The 21,184-nt window shown below is 40.6% G+C and overlaps 2 protein-coding genes across 2 annotated transcripts in view; one reads left to right on the top strand and one right to left on the bottom strand.

Annotated features, from left to right (window-relative positions):
- LOC122816501 (coronin-7-like) overlaps positions 1–21,184 on the bottom strand; it is a 3,324,782-nt gene that overhangs the window by 1,029,141 nt on the left and 2,274,457 nt on the right. The window lies entirely within an intron of this gene.
- The window catches only part of VASN (vasorin), a 56,656-nt gene that overhangs the window by 32,559 nt on the left and 2,913 nt on the right, over positions 1–21,184 (top strand). The window lies entirely within an intron of this gene.

The raw sequence follows: 21,184 nt of genomic DNA, 5'->3' as shown, positions 1-21,184 counted from the left end.
TTGTTACGTTTATCATTCTCCAAGTTTTTAACATGACCTACATGCAGTCATAAAGACTTAATATTGATGATTTTTCCAGCTGTATTAATTATTTTCACAGCACAAATAGTTCTGCAGAGCCCTGTACAAAATACCCCAGGTCATCTTGAGTGATCCGCTGACCTTAACCAAAAGTGAAATGTCATACAATAGCAGTTTATGGTGAGAATTGCTTAATTCTCTATCCATTTGGTTAGGGATATTTTCCTTCCATTTAAAGTTTAAAAACTTGTATTCAGGACAGATTAAGGCACTAAAAAGGTGCAGGCTATTGATACTACTGTGCTCAACAAAATGAAGTCCAGTGGTGACCCAGTGTACTATGGGATAGTGTGATTGTCTTGCATAAAGTAAATGTACCAAACTCATTTGCACTTCAGATCTCTAGGCTGAATAGGCTGTCTTGCAGTCATTCATTCCTCTTGCAGACAACACCACAGTTAAATCTGTAACTCTGGGCAATTTTCAAAAAAGCAGAGATACAGTCCTAAGGTTAAATTTCATCAGGTTAGTCATTTTGATAAGACCTTTATTCTCCTTCCTGACTTTTGGTGAGTAAAAAGAAGCATGGGTACTTGAGCTGGCCCGCCACAAAGGGTAGCCTCTCTGTCCATCAAATCATTCACTGCCAACTTGGAACTGTCACCATTTGATGTTATGTAAAATTATTTATTCACTAGATCCTGCTTCACAATGCACAAAGGAACTTAGTGGGTCAGTAAGATTACATGTCAACAATGGGGTCATACATTCATTTAAATTGTCTTTGCTTAGTTATTTGTTATTCCAAAGAATGCTCTACAATCATGACCTGGAGTGATATTTACAAAGAATACAGGGAATCTGGTCACATTTGGCTAAGACACCTATGGAATGTCACTTGTTTGCTATAGCAAATCAGTCAGGACCTAGGTTTTCATGTCTTATCTGAACATCCTCCTAGTACAAGACCTGGTCAGCAAAGTACTTGATGTGGAGAAACAAAGGTTCTATTCCTACAAGTGTATGTACATTTCAATGTGATCCACACATCTGATTAATAGGTGGTGTATGTTTTAAAGGGATATATACAGCTCCTTTTGAACAGCCTTTCACCCACAGGGTCAAAAACTCAGCATCTGGGTTACTTTCAAAGGACAGTAAAGCCAACACTGGTCTTTTGTTGCCATCTGTACAGAGACCATCTTAGGCTGAGGAGAAGGTTAGCAGTAAGCCTCCCCTTGCTTCCTCCCTTACCCACAGCCCTGTAGAATGTCCAGTAAAAAAGGCATGTACTTGGAAGATACCATTTGTAAGATCAAGACCAAATCAATGCAATACACAAGGTGTGAACAAAGGAATCTCAAGTTTACACCATAGGACATGCCAACTTTATGTAAACCCCACCTTTTTTTTTTTGGATGCCATGGCCATTAAGAAGCTAGCATTAAACTCCTCCTTGACCAGCAAACTTTTAGGAATCCTTGGGCTAAGCCATGCTTGAAGCTATAGTGCATTGTCCAGGAAGCTTCTATCTGGCCACTTGTTATCAGCTGATACAGACTCATGGAAGAATCAGGCAGGTATCCACGATCTTTTACATTATTATGTTTTTCAGAAAAGATTGCTGGGTGTTCACTGCCCTGAAAAATGCTAGACTTCTAATATGGAAAAATAAAATGTGCAGAAATATGGAAGATTTTTTTTCCCTAGTTACCAGTCTATACTGCTTGGCACAGGGCTTTGGGCAGGACTTGTCTGTATCTAAATTAAGAACATTTACTGACTTTGCAATACAGCAATGAATGCACACTCTGAAAAACGCTTTTAAGCAATGTAGTTTTATGGGTAGCATGCCAAACGGCAAGCTACAAAAAATAAAAGTAAATGCTCATATCCTTGTTTATTGTAAAATAAGACAGAACATAAGAACGCCACTTTGTGTAGAGGGAACATTCCCCAGATACTGAGAAGGATCAAAGATTTTCACTTAATGTTCACTAGGACCAATCCATGATTCCTAAATGAATCCAGTCTGCAAACTAACTCAAACAGGCTATCATTCTGAGGTGTCAAGTCTTAAACAGTTACTGTTACTATGACAAGTTCCCAAAGTGTTGCTCTAGCCCAAAATTCATTTGTAGACTCTAAGGAGTCGTATTTTAGTAAGGTGAGTGGTCAGTCTGTCTTTCTTCGTATTAAAGTAACGGAGATCCTACTTCACAATGGCAGATATTCATACTTTCCCTATGTTTACAAAGCAGCAGGAAACAAACAGTTTGGTTAGCTTAAAATAGTCATCACCTAACTATATATATTGTTTTTGTATGTTCCCTGATTATTGGTCACATTTTTTCCATCAAAAATGTACTCTGGCCTTTGCATATCAGCAGTAAGTCATTTCAGGGCACAGTTTAAAATGTTTCACCGCACTCGTCAGTGGAATATGGGTTATGATGCATTTAATTTGAAGCTGCATGCATTGTTGGGCGCTCTGGTGGTGTGCTAGGATTACAGTGATGATGTAAAAATAACATCTTCACTAATGGATGGCTGCTATCTGAAGACTGTTCACAATCGACTTCTAGAACAACATTTTTTTAGCAGTACAGCAGTAAAGCCTCTGTGCTAAATCAAATTAACAGGATTGGAGGCAGGGGTCGTAGGGTGTAATACCATGATGAATGAAATAACATCAAATAGTTATTGAAAAGGAACACAGGAAAGGGGGGAGTGACAAAAGAGGTGAAATTTGACAGCAGGGAATGTATTATGCAGGGTGTGATGTCACGCAACGGCAGATAATTATTGCCTATAGGTTAGAATAAAACATGGGATACTACAGACAACTTGATTTTTAGGATCAGAGGCAAATGCATTTTGTCCGAGAGTCCAGAAGAGCTTCTGGGTGTGTGAACCTTGGCAGCAGTTATTACTACAGGCACCTAATGATTATAGAGCAGGAAAAAATTACAGTGTACCCTGGAGGTAGAAATTAACACCTTTTTCTGAGCATTCCATTAGCACTTGCATCTTGACAAATAATCAGCCTGAGCACCAGTGACCAAGGAAAACTGTCAACCTTGAAGTCGGGCTGCACATAGCCAATAACTGCCTGAAGGCATGTTCTTTCAATACATTTTGCTTTTTCTTGCTGCATTCTGCCATATTCAGGTAAAATAATAACTCTGAGACTGTGTTCTGGCTTTGAATACTGGTTAGCTGAAGGAGATGAGAGTATGAAGAACCATGTGCTTTGATAACGGTGTTTTCACTGTCATACGGTTTTAATGAGGGTCTATATCACATCAGCGAATGCTGATATATATCAAACTTCAATGTCTGAAAGCTGAAAACAGCGAAGGAACAGATCAGCAAATTTTTTCTCCGGCTTTGCTGTTTTCTCCACTGTGGTGTGATCGTGGAGTTGGTATATTTAAGTTGGGGGGGTGTGGGGGGCAAAGCCCCCCACTTAATTTTGACTTTTTTTTTGGATCTGCAAATTTTTTCCCTGGGAAAAAATATGCTGATCCGTTCCTTCGCTGTTTTCAGACTTCAAACATTTGTGGTCAACATAACAGTGTTCGCTATTTTTAGTTTTTGCTGTTATGATATAGACCCTTTTAATGATATAGGTGACCAAACTGGGCACTGGAAACTGCAAAAACCAAAACTGCTTCAGAATACACTGTACTTAAACATTCGGCATAATGCTACACAGTGAGGATGTGGTGTAATGGTTTGACAGACCACTCCTTACCAAAATATGACCCTTTAGTCTTGGGTTTATTTTTTTCAGCTGCCACTCGCAAACTGGTGACTTTTAGCAAGTCACTTGAACAAAGACAGTGCTTTCTAGTTGCCCCTGAAAGGCGGTGCCTAGTTAACAGAAGTATTTATTCTTGGAATGAGTCAGCACTTTAGGGTTATTCTTGAACTAAACTTAGTTTTTACAAGCTCCACCACCATGAAAAGCACAGACTCTTCAGCCACAACAGAACTCAAAGAGCAGAAGATACAGCGCTGTCCTTCAAACAATATTAAATGCAAAATGAGTACATAGCAAAACTCAACATGACCGTATGAGTGAATGTAGGTAGGATAAAATTAAAAGATAAGATTCATATGGAGTGCATTGTCTTAATGTTGACTTGCTTCCATTCGCTGCTCCACTTATAACATGCCCTTTTCTGAATAGAGTAACCATACTTTCTTTAGCCATCCTGGGGTATATAAAAGAAGAAAACCCTGCCTGCTCATCTTAACTACCCTGATGTGAACTGTGCCACATAAGTGGAGTCTCCTTTTTGAGGACCTTGAGGCTCACCCCACTCACTTTTAAACACGGTAATCAACTACCATACTCTGCCTCACCTACCTTATGGTACATAACTGTCCTCATCATAACAGCTGTGTGCTACAGTAACTATAGTTTTAAATAAGACAAAGGCAGAATGCCACCGTCACTGTACTATGGGCAGACAAAGGCAGGATTGCAAGGGACCATTCTTTTAGTGAGATAAAGTTAACAGTGGTCCAAAGATGGCAATCATTTCCGAGGTGATTCTTGAAGGATGATTCAAAGCACAGGAGGGATTTTACTTTGCAGTTTGTAGTCCCTTCATTTAGTCACACCTGTGAATTAGTTTTGACTCAGTAAGCGTATTTAGTGCTTCAGATAGTTAAACAAGTAAAATTCAGTCAGTAGTTAATGGTAAAAAAAAAAGGCAAAAGGTTTGAATTTGGGGCACAGCAGTCTGAAAGCAAATACTGAAGGCTGGGAGTAATTATGAGTGGAACTGAAGTGATTAATCTATCAGCAGGATCCAGAGGGCTCTCATGGGTTATCAGTCACGGCAGGATACAGAGAGTTTTTATTGGCCTACTAAGCCCACCCCCCAAATCAGTGGCAGTGAAATGCCTGAATAGTCTGCACACGTCAAAAGAATGACAAGCCCCTCTGTGTGCTTAACACAGGGATTTTTTTCATGGTGCTGTCCAAATATGGCCCAGTTTTGCTAGCTCTGTGTGCACAGCTGTAACAGTCAAAGCTTTATTAGCTGCTAGACCTCTGATCTTTGTGGTCCCATTTCTCCCCCTGTAACAACGTCTAACTTCTTTTAAAAAAAGGAAATATATTAAATAATTCCATAATTAACATTAGTGAAAGATATCTGGAAATAGCACTACTTATCTATTTTGAATTATTAGTTCAGGTGGTTCCTGACCCAACAAGGATGTACTGTTTGAAATAAAACAATTGGCTAGTTTTTACCTGCTTGCCATTTAAGTTTAAAAAAAAAGGACAAAGTGTACAACCAAAGATAAGCTAAAGGGCTTTAATGCTTTCCTGGCATGTGACGCACATAACCCCCCCCTGCAGGTATGTAGTGTCTGAAAACTGAACCAACTTAAACTGAGACAGCACCATGCAACATGAAAGGATAGCCCTGCAGTACAATGAATACTGTCATTTGTTATCTAGATTCAGCTACGGCTACTGAAGTATCTCCACACCTGTGTGCATGTATTTATCTCTGTTCCTTATCACTCACTCAAAGGTCTTGTTTTCTATGGAACATGGAATTATCATCCTTTTTTTTTTTTTCATTAAAAAAAAAATTCTGTTTTTCCTGTATTGTTTGTACAGTATTCACTGTGTCAGCATGTCTAACTCTATGTATAACTATAGAGAATAGACATCTTTTTGTATCAAGATGACTTGAGAACCACCTATGTAATGCACCTGTGTGGAAAAAATCAAGAGCGCTTCAAATATATTGGCTGGAGCTTTTCTATCTGGGCCGCTTCTGAAAATAGGTTTTGCCTAGTCTGACCTGCCCAGTCAACGACAGGATGATCAGAATTCTTGGTGCCGAAACAGGAGTTCTAGACTACTCTTTGGCAGTCTCAGGAGGAGGCCACCTTTTCTAGTTGTCTACTGATGTACTTCATTCTTCATCTGTAACTGTTTGTAATTAATTGTTATGTTAATCGGTATGTAAATCCAATGTAACTACTGTGTGTATATTTTTTTTTTAACTGTGGAGCTTTTCTCCCTGGGCCTCCGCTGAAAATGGACCTACGTCCACTCGGACACTCCCGGTCAACAAATGTAAATAAATAAAGAAGGTGAAGATGTGTAGTGACAGTGCAAATGGAGTCCGTGGGTACAAGTAGCACCTGTGCTTCATCTACAGACACAAATGTCTGGTACAACAGCAACAGATAGGTACCTACCACAACAGTATTCTTAGGTGTAAACCATTCTAATGACCACTAGGGCCCCTACAAGCTTAGCCGTGCAACCCAAATGTGACCCACTAATTAAATTTATATGGGGTGATTTTCTGACCGCCTCTGTCCATAGGCACCAGATCGGGATGAATTTCTGATTACCCATCCTTTGGTTCAAGTTGCACTTAAATAGGAAGGCACTCTTCTTCAAAGGGATGGGGAGCCTGTTCCAGAGGATGGGAATCCTCTGAGAAAAGTATGTCTTCTCTTCCTTTACTCCTGAAGTACACTGTGAATGCAGTGGTGTGTCATTTTCTCCGTCTGTACCGTGGTGCATTATGATCACATTACATGCTGTTCAACTCATTCTTCCTACAAGAGGCACCAAGTCAAAAGGCTGGGGGGGCATCAGCCTTTTGCTGGAACTATCATTAGTACAGAAGTGCCATTATCATCCTCTGTCAGCACTAAACATTAGTGTCTGCTGTCCACTGTTTGGCAGACAAGTGGCTGAACTGTTTGACTAGCAGGTCAACAACACTTAGAAGCTTAGAAATGCATTCTTTCACAGTAATGTAAACCATAGTAGTTTATGTGAGGAATTCCATGCTAGTAACAGGGCCGTTCTTTTTTCTTGCTCTCTTAAAATGCAAAGAAGTTTTGTTCATTAACAAGAAATTTCAAACTTCAGAGAGCTAGGTAAACATTTTTTTCTTTTATAAATGCACACTGAATTTGTTCCCAGATAACCAGCACAATAGCACTAAGCACCTTTCAGCAGCCTGTAATTTGTTTTAATTATATCAGAAAAGGCAGCAAGCACATAACTCAAGAATGCCTTAGAGAAGTACGGACAAAGCTGAGTCATACAAGCAAAACACGTTAATGACACACTGCCAACATCTGTTTAACAAGATTCATGAAGCCTTCAACTCACTATGTGCGGACCACAAATTGGAGCTCTGGAACAAGGTCCTTAGCCTGCCAAGGTTCCTGTAGCACCCAGCCTTCAGTGAATTACAGAACTGCAAATGTGACATTCAGCTATGACTCTGTATGAATGAAAGGCAGAAAGGTGGTCTCAACACCAACAAAGTATAGTTGTGTACACTTGCCATAAATGTAGATGTTCAAGTGTATTCACTGTTGCAGTCATTACATTTGGGTAATCCTGCTGGCAGGTTGTCCTCAGCCGGCCTGAATTCCAAAGGCTTGGGTCCTGCGTCGGCTGCTGTCACCCCTTCCTGGACATCAGGTCGTCAGGGGTATAAAAGAAGCAGCCGACGCCATTTTCTTCAGTTTTTCTTGCCCCAGATGGCAGGTGCCCCCAAAAAGAGTAGCCAAACTTTTTATATATATATTCAGAAATACACCAATATAAATTTTACCTTCATCTACAAGCAAATACACCAAATAGGTAGTATAAATCAAAGAAGGAAAGATAAGATCCAAAGGAAAAAAGGCGGAAGGCGGATGGGTAACCTGGACTGCAGCAGTGAATACACTCGAACATCTACATTTATAGTAAGTGTACACAAATGTACTATGTTCTTCGTGTTTCACTGTTGCAGTCATTACATTTGGGTAGAGTCCCAAAGCTATGGTTGGGAGGCTGGAACTAGACAGCAGTAGGAGCGCCTATGAGGCCCTGCAGAACTGCAGTGGCAAAGCCTGCCCTGGATTTACAGTAGTGGCAGATGATAATGCTTTGTAAATGTGCGCACTGAACTCCAAGTAGCCACCTCTAAAATGTCTGTGGTTGGTACTCCCCTGAGAAAGGCTGCTGAGGTGGCTGCAGCTCTGGTGGAATGAGGTCTAATGCCCTTAGGCACAGGCTTGCCATGGTGTAAGTAGCAGAAACGAATGCAGTGGCCTAACCACTTAGAAATAGTCTGCTTTGAGATAGGCTTTCCTTGTGATCCTGTAGCATATGCCACTAGTAATTGGCTCTGTCTTCCTGAAGGCTTTGGTTCTGTCCAAGTAGAATCTAAGCTGTCTGGGTACGTCCAAACAATGCAGAATTCTCTCCCCCTTGTTCTGTGGATTTGTTTAGAAGGTTGGCAGATGGATGGCTTGGTTAAGAGCCACACTGGACACTACTTTAGGCATAAATGTTGGGTTTGTCCTCAGTGAGACCCTGTCTGGATGAAAAATGATGAAAGGTTCCACAACCATGAGCGCCTGTAGCTCTGAAACTCATCTTGCAGAAGTAATTGCTAAGAGCAGAGCTGTTTTCCAAGATAAAAACTTCATATCAGCAGTAGCAGCTGGCTCAAAAGGAGGCAAGGTGAGCTTTTCCAAGACATAGTTGAGGTCCCATGCAGGTATTAGTAGTCTCCTTGGGGGCCTTAAGTTTTTGGCTCCTCTGAGGTACTGCCTTAATAAAGGGTGAGAAAAAAGTGGTCACTCTGTATTGTAATGAGCCGAAATGGCCGAGGCATGAATTTTAATTGATGGAAAAGATAGGCCTTTGTCCAGCATCTCAGTTAAGTAATGCAAAATCTGAGGAATATTTGGTACCGCTGTATCAGTTCCTTGTGCCTGTTTCCAGACACAGAATCTATTCCATTTTCCAGCATAAGACTTTCTAGTACTATGCCTTCTTGCTTCCAGAATGACATCCATCACAGCTTTACTGAGAGTTGTTTTTTGTATGACTACATTATCTGCCATGCTGCCAAGTTTAATGTCCTGAGTTGGCTGTGCATGATCTGATTGTTTTGCTGGGTCAGTAGCCGAGGTATTTGAGGTAAGGTCCAAGCTGGGTATAGAGATAAGTTTCTTTGTATTGGATACCAGTACTGGCGTGGCCAGTCTGGGGCAATCAGTATCATCTTTGGCTTCTCCTGTCTGACCTTTAGGAGCACCTTGGGGAGGAGAGGCAGTGGAGGAAAGGCATATACTGATAGTTTTTTCCAGCTGAAAGATAGGGTGTCCACTTTCTCTGCTTGTCTGTGATGAGTCCTTGTGCAGAATCTTTTTAGTTGGTAATTGGGAGGGGAGGCAAATGGATCTATGTCCAGGCATCCCCATTTCCTTGTTATCATGCTGAAGACTTGTGGATCCAGCTTCCACTTGTGGGGATCCATGAGGTTTCTGCTTAGTTCGTCTGCCAGAGTATTTTCCTTTCCTGGCAGGAATTGTGCCTGCAGATGTACTTGGTAAGTCAAAGCTGTGTCCCACAAGGCCATGGCTAGTCTGCAAAGGGGGTAAGAATGTGTGCCCCCTGCTTGTTTATATATCACATGACCGTGGTGTTGTCTGTCTTTATCAGTAGTTGTCCCGGATGAAGTAGGTCCTTGAAGGCTGTCCGGGCATTTTGAACAGCTAACATCTCTTTTTGATTGATATGTAGATGCATTTGATTTGAGGACCATGTGCCCTGAATACATCTTCCTGCCATGTGGGCTCCCCAGGCATAGTCTGATGCATCCGTTGTTAGTGTCTGCCTGGCTGGAGGTAATGTGAATGGCTGTCCCTTGTTCTGGTGACAAGCCTTTGCCCACCATCGAAACTCCTGTTGCAGGCAGGGAATGAGAGTAATGATTGTTTCCAGGATGTGGCAATGTTGAGTCCAATCACTTTTTATGTACTACTGAAGTTTCCTCATATGCAGTCTTGCATATGGAATTAGTAGGATGTAGGATGCAGGATGCCATGAAGCCCAAAGCCTGCAGAATTTTTCTTGCAGATAACTGGGCCTTTGTTGCCAACATTTTGAAGTAGGTAGTCAGTTGCCTTTGTTTGTCTGGCATGAGATAAGCCATCTGGGCAGTTGTATTCAAGCTTGCACCCAGGAATGTTATCTCTTGTGAGGGTACTAGTTTTGATTTCTTTTTGTTGACTGTGTACCCTAGGCATGTTAGAAGTCTTTTGACAAATGCCAGATGTTGAAGAAGAATGTCCTTGTTCTCTGCTTGAATGAGACAGTCATCCAAGTAAGGATATATTTGTATTCCTCCTTGTCTGCAGAATGCAATTACTGGTGCCAGGCACTTTGTAAAGACCCTGGGCGCAGTGGATAAGCCAAAGGGCAGTGCAGAGAATTGGTAATGCATTGAACCAGCCTTGAATCTTGGGTATCTTCTGCATGATTGTCTGACTGGAACATGCAGGTATGCCTCTCTTAGGTCTAAAGACACAAGCCAAGCATTCTTGCCCAGCATGGGCAGAAGCTGCTACAAAGTCAACATTTTGAATTTTAGAATATCCAGGAAAGTGTTCAGAATAGACAGGTCCAGTATTGGCCTCCAGGCCTTGTCCTTTCTGGGTACCAAGAACAGTCTTGAGTAAAATCCTTGTCCCTGCTCTTGCTCTGGTACTTGTTGAATGGTCCCAATGTCCATGAGGGATGAGACTTGTTTTTGTGCCTCTGCCCATTGATTTTTTGGCAGATCTGGCCAGCCATTTGCCTTTGGCAGAGTATGGAAATGGAACTTGTAGCCTTGTGACACTATGTTTATAACCCACTTGCCCTGGGTTATGATGTGCCAGTTTTGAGCAAAAAGTGCTAATTTTCCCCGTAAGGGTGCTAGCAGAAGATAAGTGCTTGGTGCAGGCAGGAGGAAGTCATTGGGACTGTTTTCTGTATGTTTGTGATCTATCTTCTCCAGTTTTGGCGGTAGATGTACCCCATTGCTTGGGTCTACAAGAACCTTGCGCCTGGGATCTGCCCCTTTGAGGTCTGTCTGACACAGGAAAGGACCAGTTTTTGTAGGCCAGTGTCTACTAAACCTAGGTGGCTGTACTTGTAAAAAATCTTTGACAGTTTGCATAGATTTAACTTTCTCCTCCATTTTCTTTAACACCTCTTCTGCCTTAACACCAAACAAAGTATCATGCTGTAAAGGTGCATCTAGTAATTTAACTTTAACATGATTAGGCAGATTTTGTTCCTTTAACCAAGCATGCCTCCTAATTACAGAACCCGTAACTGCGGCCCTGCAGGAGGCCTCCAAAGAATCAAAACCACATTGCAAAGTATGTTTTCCAACTTGTTCTGCTGCTTACACTAAATCCTGCATTTCCTTGTTTTCTGCACATTCAGAATTTAACATTTTCTGTTTAAGCAATCCCATGACATGTTGCTGATACTTAAGCATATGAAATTGACAGTTTAAGGCCCTTATAGCCACAGTTGCAGATGTGTAAACCTTTTTTTCTCCATCTATCCAGTGCCCTTGAATCTCTGTCAGAGGGGGTTGGGTTTTTGCAGTGGAAACCTTACCTCCCCTTTGGACCCTGTGAAATAATTTCTGAGTCAGCAGCAGGGTTTTTAAAAATAAATTTGAGTCAGGAACCCTGTAATATCTGTCAGGCTTAACAGGAGCTGGGTGTAAGGAGTCAGACTAGACTCCGAAAACACATCATCTACAATGTGTAATACAGGTGGAATGGCTAGAGGCCTGTGCTGAGGTAGTAAAAGAAAATCCCTGAGCCTCTTTTTAGATTCTGAAAAATCTTGGCTCTCCCAGTGGAAATGCTCCCTCATGGTATGCAAGGTTTCCCCAAAGGAATAGTCTTCAGGAGGAGATGCTGAAGGTATAGATTCTTCAGCATCAGAATCCTCATGGGGGGAAGAGAATATTCCTGATCAGAAGAGGAATCAGAAGAAACAGAAACCTGATCTGAAGATTCATAGTCAGTGCCTTGCCTAGGCCTCTTATCAGGAGGGGGATGGGAATCCCTGATCAAGGTAATCAAGTCTTCGGCCATTTTGAGCATCTGTTTTTTGGGCATAGAGGCCTGACCACATGGCTCTTAAGCTTGTTTCTTTGCTTTAGAAGGTGCATTAGTCTTTGCCTTTGAAGCTGAAGTCGTTTTAATGTAAAGATATTTAGGTCTGAATACACCCTCAGAAGCTAGTACCTGCTCAGCGGCTCCGGACCCATCTGAGAGATTAGCGTCTGAGGCTCCAATACCTTGAGTATCCAGCGGCATGGCAGACTCCACGTGGGAGTCGGTAGCGGCCTGCGACTCTAAAGTAGTGGGCATCAGGGGCTGCGAAAGTGCCTCACTGAGAACCGGCGACTGGCTTAGGAGAAGCTTCGTCGTTGGTTTTGGGCCTCGGTTGTTTTTCTCTATCCATTTCTTTGCGTTTTTTGTAAACTCTGGTAGTCGGATGGCTATCCAACGACATTTCAGGATAATTAAACCGGCGTCCAAAAAAGTTTAAAGCAAAATCATACCGATGCTTAATAGTGCTTTAGTTAAATCTAGCACAAAACTGACAACCAGTAATGTTGTGATCAGGGCCTAGGCAAGGAATACAGTAAGAATGAAAATCCTTATGAGGTATTTGCTTTCCATAAGAAATACAGTTATTAAAAAGTTTCCCCAATGGGGTACTTAGCTTTATTGAAGACTTCGGCTCTGAAACTCAAATATGAAAATCTCAGGAGTCGGCCGACCAGCACTTGCGAACTGCTTCTGCTTCGGGCACCACGTGACTAGAAAGACTGAAGAAAATGGCGTCGGCTGCTTCTTTCATACCCCTGATGACCTGATATCAGGGAAGGGGAGACAACAGCCAACGCAGGACCCAAGACTTTGGAATTCAGGCCGGCTGAGGGCAACCTGCCAGCAGGATTACCCAAATGTAATGACTGCAACAGTGAAACATGAAGAACATCAGTGATTTTCTGAAGCGGGGTATGCTCTATAGTCTGGAAGTGACGTTAAACGATAAAATCAAGTGCATCGGCGCTTAACTCTGTGGTTCCTGCCCAAGTACCTGATCATACTGTGCTACAGGAAACTGCTTAGACTGGGCCCTGATGCATGTTACATTAGTGGCACAGAGCAGTGTCAGTCCATTCTTCCCTTGTGGTTTTAGTGGCAAGCTGTGAAACTGCAACCCAACTCCTTTTCTCAGGCAGTTAGTTCAGATAAATGGGTAACTTGCCTATATTTTTAATGAAATGACAAAAATATTAGATATTTTATTATGATTTAGGTAATTTCATTTTCTCAGTTTGTTACAGAACACAGATATGCATAACTGAAAGGATCTAGAAAACTTATATAGCATATTTATGCATCCATTTAAAACTGTTAACATTTTTTAAAAACTGGATTTTTGTGATCTCTTGAGTAGATCTGTTTGAATTAGATAATATTTTTTAGCAGTTTTAGAGTCCTGTAAACACTTGCAGTGATGGGTGCCACGTTCAACATCCCCACACCCTATTTATGTAACTTCAGGCCACTAACCCCCTCTATTATCTCCTTTTTAAAGTTATCCATTTGTCTGTCTGTCTGTATAGCCTCTACAAAACCATAAGGGACAAGCAGCTTCACTCAGAAAATGTAAATATGTCTGCATCTTTGCAGTAGGGCCACAGGAATCTGTGCAAGTCAAACATTTACTAATAAGGGAAAGACTTTCTGGACTGCGTCCTAGTCCTCAACTTTAGCATGCAAACTGTTATCCAGGTGTGCCACAGGAGTATACCTGTATGAACTCTGTGAATAAGTACTGCCTGCAGTCCTTTTTCTTATTCTCTGCATTGCCTAGAACTAGAATATGGTCTATATCAGGGAATTCTGGGAAAACTTCTTTTCCTACCTGAGAAAGAAGAGCGACTTGCAGCCCGCCTCAATCCATTATTTCCCTCTATGTGACCCTCTGGAACCCCCGCCTCAATTCATTATTTCCCTCTGTGTGACCCTCTGGAACCCCAGACTACTATTTGAACCCAAGTGGTCAATGATGCAAGACTGATGTCTTACTTAAAAGCAGCATTATCTCATGCGCTCTTCCGGTAAAAATTCTCTTGTTGGTTGGTACTCAATCAATCCAAATCTTTTTGATATCACAATTATTCAATATCTGCTTGATATCTATACTCCAAATGAGGTAAATATGATACTGTGAATTAATATCACATCTATAACATAAATGGTTCAGTTTTCTCAAAGTTGTTTTTTTTCTTTATTTTTGTACAAACCCCCCCCCCCCAGTTTTACTGATACCCACCCTACTCTGAGCCATTATGGCAATGAGTGTAAGTTTCATGCTAGGCCTGCCACCACTGGCCTGCTCCTTCCTTACTGTATGGTAAATACAGAGTTCCTGTATCACCCCAAAACCACTGTGGTTTGCTAACAATGATATCTGGGCCCCTTCGCTGGCTGCCTTATACCTACTGCTCCTTCGTCTTATTCTGGAAATAATAGCTCTACTATTGATGAGTCTCACCTAGCTCCCTCAGCCTGCTGCTGCTTTATCCAAAGCCTCACTGCAGGTATCGGATGACATTCTGTTCCTGCTCCAGCAGGTCAGCCTACAGTGTACACCTAACTACTTTGTGACAACAGTGATGCATAATATGGCATAGGACAATGTTCAGATGGTGACCTTCAAAGCCCCATGATTCCCACTGTACATTGTATATAGTATGTTGATGCCTTTTGTTAAAACACCGATTATTTCCCAGATATTTAGAGGTAGATGCTCTTGGATAATGGCGCTGATGCTGCTGAATGGAATACCATACAAGCTGAGGTACGGCTGCTAAAAGTTAAGCTGTATCTTGGGAACCACAAGAAAATCAGCCCTGGCATGAAACAAAGCAAATCCAATAAAACGTACTGGAACAGGGTACTGGATGGAAAAAAATTTAATAAAAACACACAAGTATTAAGTGCTTTTGTCTCCACAAAAGCAAAACTTCATCAGAATACATAGTTACACTCAATTACCCTGTTTAACTATCTTGCCAAACAATGCAATTGGTTAGCAATACAAATCCCCTGCCCACTTTTCACTTACTATTAATGACATAAAAAAATTCCTTAAAGGGAATAACCATGAAATAAAAAAATCTCACACACACAAATTCACAGAATAAGCTATATATATATATATATATATATATATATATATATATATATATATATATATATATATACATATATATATTTAAAATATGCTTGCAAAACATTTTTAAATATTAAAAAAAAAAATTAAGTCTCTAACATTTCTCAGCTTTCTGCTGCAATACCGTAGATATAGAAATAACTTCATTCAGACCTGGGGAAAGTTAGCAGCCAGTCTCAGCTGACACTGCATCTTTCTTCATCAAAGCTTTCTTCCAGTTGCCCCCTTTCTGGTCAATAGCAACAAGATACAAAATGCTGAAAACAAATTTATCAAACCCCTCACAAACTAAGGAGTGTTTATATACCCCATACGACATAAATAACAAAAATGAGAGCAGCGCCCTATATAACACTCCTTAGTGTGCGAGGGGTTTGATAAATTTGTTTTCAGCATTTTGTATCTTGTTGCTATTGACCAGAAAGGGGGCAACTGGAAGAAAGCTTTGATGAAGAAAGATGCAGTGTCAGCTGAGACTGGCTGCTAACTTTCCCCAGGTCTGAATGAAGTTATTTCTATATCTACGGTATTGCAGCAGAAAGCTGAGAAATGTTAGGGACTTAATTAAAAAAAAAAAAAAAAATGAAATGTTCTGCAAGCACACACACACACACACACACACACATATATATATATATATATATATATATATATATATATCTACCTTATTTTGTGAAGTTTAATGTGTGTATGAGATTTTTTTATTTCACGGTTATTCCCTTTAAATAATTTTTTTATGTCATTAATAGTAAGTGAAAAGTGGGCAGGTGATTTGTATTGCTAACCAATTGCATTGTTTGGCAAGATAGTTAAACAGAGTCATTGAGTGTAACTATGTATTCTGATGAAGTCTTGCTTTTGTGGAGACGAAAGCGCTTAATACTTGTGTGTTTTGTATTAAAATTTTTTCCATCCAGTACGTTTTATTGGATAAGCTATGTCTTATCCCAAGGGCTTATGCAGATGCAGTGTCTTAAAGCTACATAACTGTAAACTAAACCTCAAAGCCATAGCTAGGGTGGCTGCCATGGGCACAAACTGTTAAGGGCATGATCAACACCACAGAAGAGCTGCCGATTCTTCTCGTCAAGTATGTAGCAATGAGCGAGTGTGAGTGATGATGATCATGCAGTTACACTGTAGCTTAAATTATTAAAACAACTGTGTCTCTTAGCAACTGTAGCAAGGAGCTATTACAGCTCTGTGCTATGATCTGTGCAGAAAAAATAGAGAAGAGTTACTACTATGCATAAACATAGTAGGTGTGGGGCTAAACAATCAGAGGGGATTTTTTTTTTCAGTCCTTCAACTTCGGGGGTGGGTTACCATCGAGCAGACCCCAACTACACCTCTAATAAAAAAACTCTTCGTACATGTTGAGCGATGTTTTCTGCAGTGCTGGATTCTCCAATCCTGGTTGGCTTTCATTTTTGTACATGTACTTTTTCTGTTACATTTTATTCTGGTCTGTATAATCCTGCAAATAATAGTATAGTATGGCTTAGCACATTTCAGTTGTGTGCTGTTTGGGGTTTATGCATTTAACATATATTTTCCTTGTGTTGCTCCAGATTTGTCAGTAGGAGTAAAGTCTGTAGATGCATTTACTATATCTGAGGTGTACATTTGCTCAGTATCACAGTATTGGCTTTGGCACATACTGTGGCTGAAAGGTTCCTGGACTAGTTCACGTACACTAACAAATAAAATACTTGGCTTGTTTCTGTCCTGCATCCTCCCATCTCAGTAGAAGATTCTCAGTGGTCTTTAAGAGGATCTCTGTGCTTGGATGGACTTGGCATGTAGCCTTTAAAAAGTTTTTCAAGAATACTTGTGGGCTTTGTTCGACTCTTTCTTCTTCTTTGCCCTTAATGCAGGATTCTAGCTTTCCCATGATTCCATGAACACAGTGTTGTGTATAGCAGTGCTTCTGAGGTTTTAACTTCACTATTTGAAGAATCTCTATTATTAAAGCACAAAGGATACAGTGCGTAATCACTCCTAATTAAGTTTTATTTTGTATTTCTTAATAGTTTTGTCTTAAAATCTTCTTTTGGACAGACCCTAACCAGCGCTGTCTTACAAGTTATGTTGCATAGTGACAGCTGAGATTTCTCTTAACAAAATTCTTCCATGAATGAGAGATCTGTATTCTGAATGTGCACAAACACCATAAAGGCCAAGCAGCAAGCACTTAAATGTGTACCTGATCCCCAATTTCAAACAGACTACAGCTTTTGTTCAGACTGGCTGCTTCGCTGAGGTGCGTATTTGCTTTGAATCATGCCCTTGCCCCCTGAATTGACAAAATGTTTTCTTATACAGCTATTGCGCAACAAGATGGGAGGTTAGAACAATCAAAAAAAAAATGCTGAGACAGAGGTTTGACTTTGTCCTACATGCAGGTGCATCATTTTTTAATTTATATAATTTTTGGACACACTAAGACAAAACCCAGCTGCAAGGTGGCCAGTTAGAATTATGCGTGTGCCATGAAACGAATGGTAATCTGACTACCTGATTACAGCAACTTCTAATATCCTCGGAACAGCATAGCTGTGGCATACTGACTGAGAAGGCCATCGAACAAAACTGACTTGTTCTCCTCTGCTGTCTACAGGTAGAAAGAAGGCTTTGTTGGCCTTCCTTGTCTTGTCTAACACGTTTGGGGTCTCTCGAGTGTTTTTTTTTTTAACAGCTACAGTACTGGGATGGGAATATCCTAGCATTTCTTATGGATGGTGACAGCAACAATGCAGCACTTCATGCAGACAGCAGGCAAGTCCAGGTGTGATACTACATTGTTGTGATACCATCAGATATGCAGAAAGGTAGACTGAACCTGTGAAAAATAGTGTGCTACCTGTTAAGTTCAGAACATGGCATTACCCCTTGGGCTCTCCCTCTGGCAATGCTAATGAGTTTGTGATGCTCTTCTCAGCAGGGGATGGAATGGTCCCACTTGCTAGATGATCCTTAACTAGTGATGGAATAAATCTGTTGATCAATGGTTCCTCTCCTTCCCAAACAATAGTCGGCAGTGTGTGGAATACCATCAGCAGCTTAACTATACCCACTCCAGAAAGTAATCCCAGCAGAACAATCAAAAAAAGGGTGACCTAATGGTTAAGGTGTTTGCCTGGAAAGCACAAGGTGCAGGGTTTGAATCTCACAAGGGATAACTGGCTAGGCTTAAAATGGCTCACAAGGGCAGTTAGCTTAGTACGATCCTATGAATCCTATGAACCTATGAATCTATATGGCCATACCACAAAAGTGGAATGGCATTCTTTACTTGCAATCTATGCCGCTGGGCAGGCAAGCATTTGGTTTTGTAATCTGTGGTAACAGCAGTTATTTATATATTAAAACACTGTGTAATTTTAATTAAACTTGTAGGACTGGATTATGAGAGACGGGATGGCTGGTTTATGGAAAAAAATCTTAACTGGGTTTCTTTTGCACCAGGCTGAATTTTCCTGATGGTAACTGATATGATTTGGAAATTCAGGTCCATTCATCAATAACCCTTTTTCCCATTTTTGCATATGGGGTCAGGGTGTCACTTCAACAGTGACAATCATCTAGAGCCAGGATTCACTTTGCATCAATAAATACTTTTTTTTCATACAGAAGTCTGGTGTTACACTGGTTATTTGTGATGCCTTAAGTTAAATGCCATATAATGATGTTTGTGATTCCTAAATTTTTGCTTCTTGGTACAAGGATAAACTGTACAATGGTTATGACCTTACAGTACAACAGTCCTAATAATCTTAATTTATTTACTTGTAGTCTAACATCTTTCAGCTACAGTGCCTATTTCTTTACTTCAGATTCTTGTATAATTTTACAGCACCCATTCTCTATGACAACGGTCCCTGTGGTTCATCTCCTCAACCACACCCAAGAAGTGGTGCAGCCTTCGTGACACTATGTGGCAGACTCTAATTGTCTAAGTGTACCATTTCTGCCACAAACTGTGTTAGGTTTTGGTGAGGTTTGCTGTAGGTATTTTTCTTAGCAAGAAGGTAAATAGATTACCAGGTTCATTAAAATAAATATATAGTCATTTTGGGGTCTCCCCTCTCCTCGGACTTCAGTCAGTTCATTACAACACATTATCCTTCCCCCACATAATCAGTCTTGGGTAAGCCCAGAACCAGGTGGCAAGCACTGATGCCACTGAGAAAGAGGGTGAGCTTTTCTTTCTGTACATGTCCTGATCTTTGGTTTCTTTGGGCTCATAGTAAGCAACAATATCAAGTGAGTACATAAGGTTGTGAGCAACAGTGTGTGTAAGCGCCCTACTGTTATACCTGCAGGGCTATACTAGCCAGGTAGTGCAACAGTCTGACCCTCCCCTCAAGACAGGAGGCTAACCTCTTTATCATTCCTGAACTGGTCTTGTGACATAGCCACTGGTGCAGATTGCATAAGACCCCTATTCCCCTTACTAAAGTAAATATTTTTATGATCTGGATAAGTGGCTGCAACATTAACAGGGAATCTGCTAATGAGAATGTTTTCAAGAATGTTCCTGGTTAATTGCTGTGTTTGCTTAAACAAACAGTATTGCATTTAAGAAGATGGTTTCTACATTTACTGTGCTTCTCTTTAGTCACTAAGTAGCAGGTAGCCTTGGTTTCCTCTGGCAGCTACCATCTTACGGACATTCCATAGAGTGCTGCTTACTTCCCTCTTTCAAATACTGTGGAAGAGTGAATATTATGTAACTATGCAGTACACCACAAGTATTTATTCCATTAATTATTTTTATTCAGTGACCATGAAGATTGGGAAGTCTGATTTGAAAACCATCGGTGTCCTTATCTGGGAATGTCACACAAATTCAGGTCTTCTTTTACAGTTGATAACAAACCAATGAAAATCTTGTGTGTAGTAAAAGTGCAGCTTGTTTAATTTATAACACTTACAATTTTTTTGACTTAAACATTTGGCTTGACTGCATTTGCAAAGAATCTGCATCCGATCCTTTCCTCCATGGTGCAGTCACTGATGACCAAAGTGTCAAAAAAATAAATAAATACATAAATGTAGACTTGTTAAAGATGTTCCAATTTCCTTTACTCGGCAACATATCTCAAGGAGCTTTAATTTAGCATTGTACCAGGGAACTATCAGAAGAGCTCTTTCGCATACCTAGATCCATCATGATGTAGATATACAGATTATCCACTGCTGTCAGAAAAGCCACGTTCAAAGGCAGTAATGTATCTGACCCTTAACAAAAGCTGTACATGTTCGGATAGCTTCTTTCTTTTTCCCATAATTTTTTTCTCGGCACTTATTTGGTGCTTTCTTTTATGTACCACTGTTAATTAAAAAAAACAGTGTTTATCAGTGCATGATTTAGCAATTATCAGTTCTGTTCATCGGACATTTGTATTGTGTGTTAAGTATACTAACATGTTCTTTTATTCTTTGTCTGAAAATGTTCCACTGTGATCAATGCTTTGCTCCAGTTAACACATTAAAATGAAAATAAGGTACTGCACTTATCTGATAGTACTGCTTATTACATGAAATACTGACTGAAACATCAGGAAGGCAAGATGAATTACATGCTGTCAGTTCCCAGTTAAATCATCTACCCAACTGTGTGCTGAATGGAATATTAAGGAGTAGCCATAGCTATTTATGATGGATACATAGAGGAAAACTGGGATTGTTGGAAGCGGTACCAGGACGGGGAAAATAGACTGCTGCATGGCGGAATCAAAGGGTTGTGGCACAGAGGAAAGAATGCAGGAGCTGTACTTCACCTTCGCTCCCCACTGCAGGTGTCAGGTGTTTGCATGTGTAACTGTATGAGTGAGTGAACATATACACTGTGACTAAATGCCACATTGTTCATCTGAAGGACTATAGAGGAGTGGTGGTGTAGAAAACAGTTGGCATATGCAGATGGGACTGTGTACACAGGTATTAGCACAATATCTAGTTTTTAATGTTGCTTGCATGCATCTTTCCTAATAGAACAAAGGAAAGTCAAAGTTAAATTTATGAAGCATATTGACATTTTTC

The sequence above is a fragment of the Protopterus annectens genome, chromosome 12.part0, assembly GCF_019279795.1.
Source record: "Protopterus annectens isolate FY-2018-M chromosome 12.part0, PAN1.0, whole genome shotgun sequence".
Taxonomy (NCBI): domain Eukaryota; kingdom Metazoa; phylum Chordata; order Ceratodontiformes; family Protopteridae; genus Protopterus; species Protopterus annectens.
The sequence above is the reverse complement of the archived record's forward strand: the minus strand, read 5'-3'. Positions and strand labels throughout refer to the sequence as shown.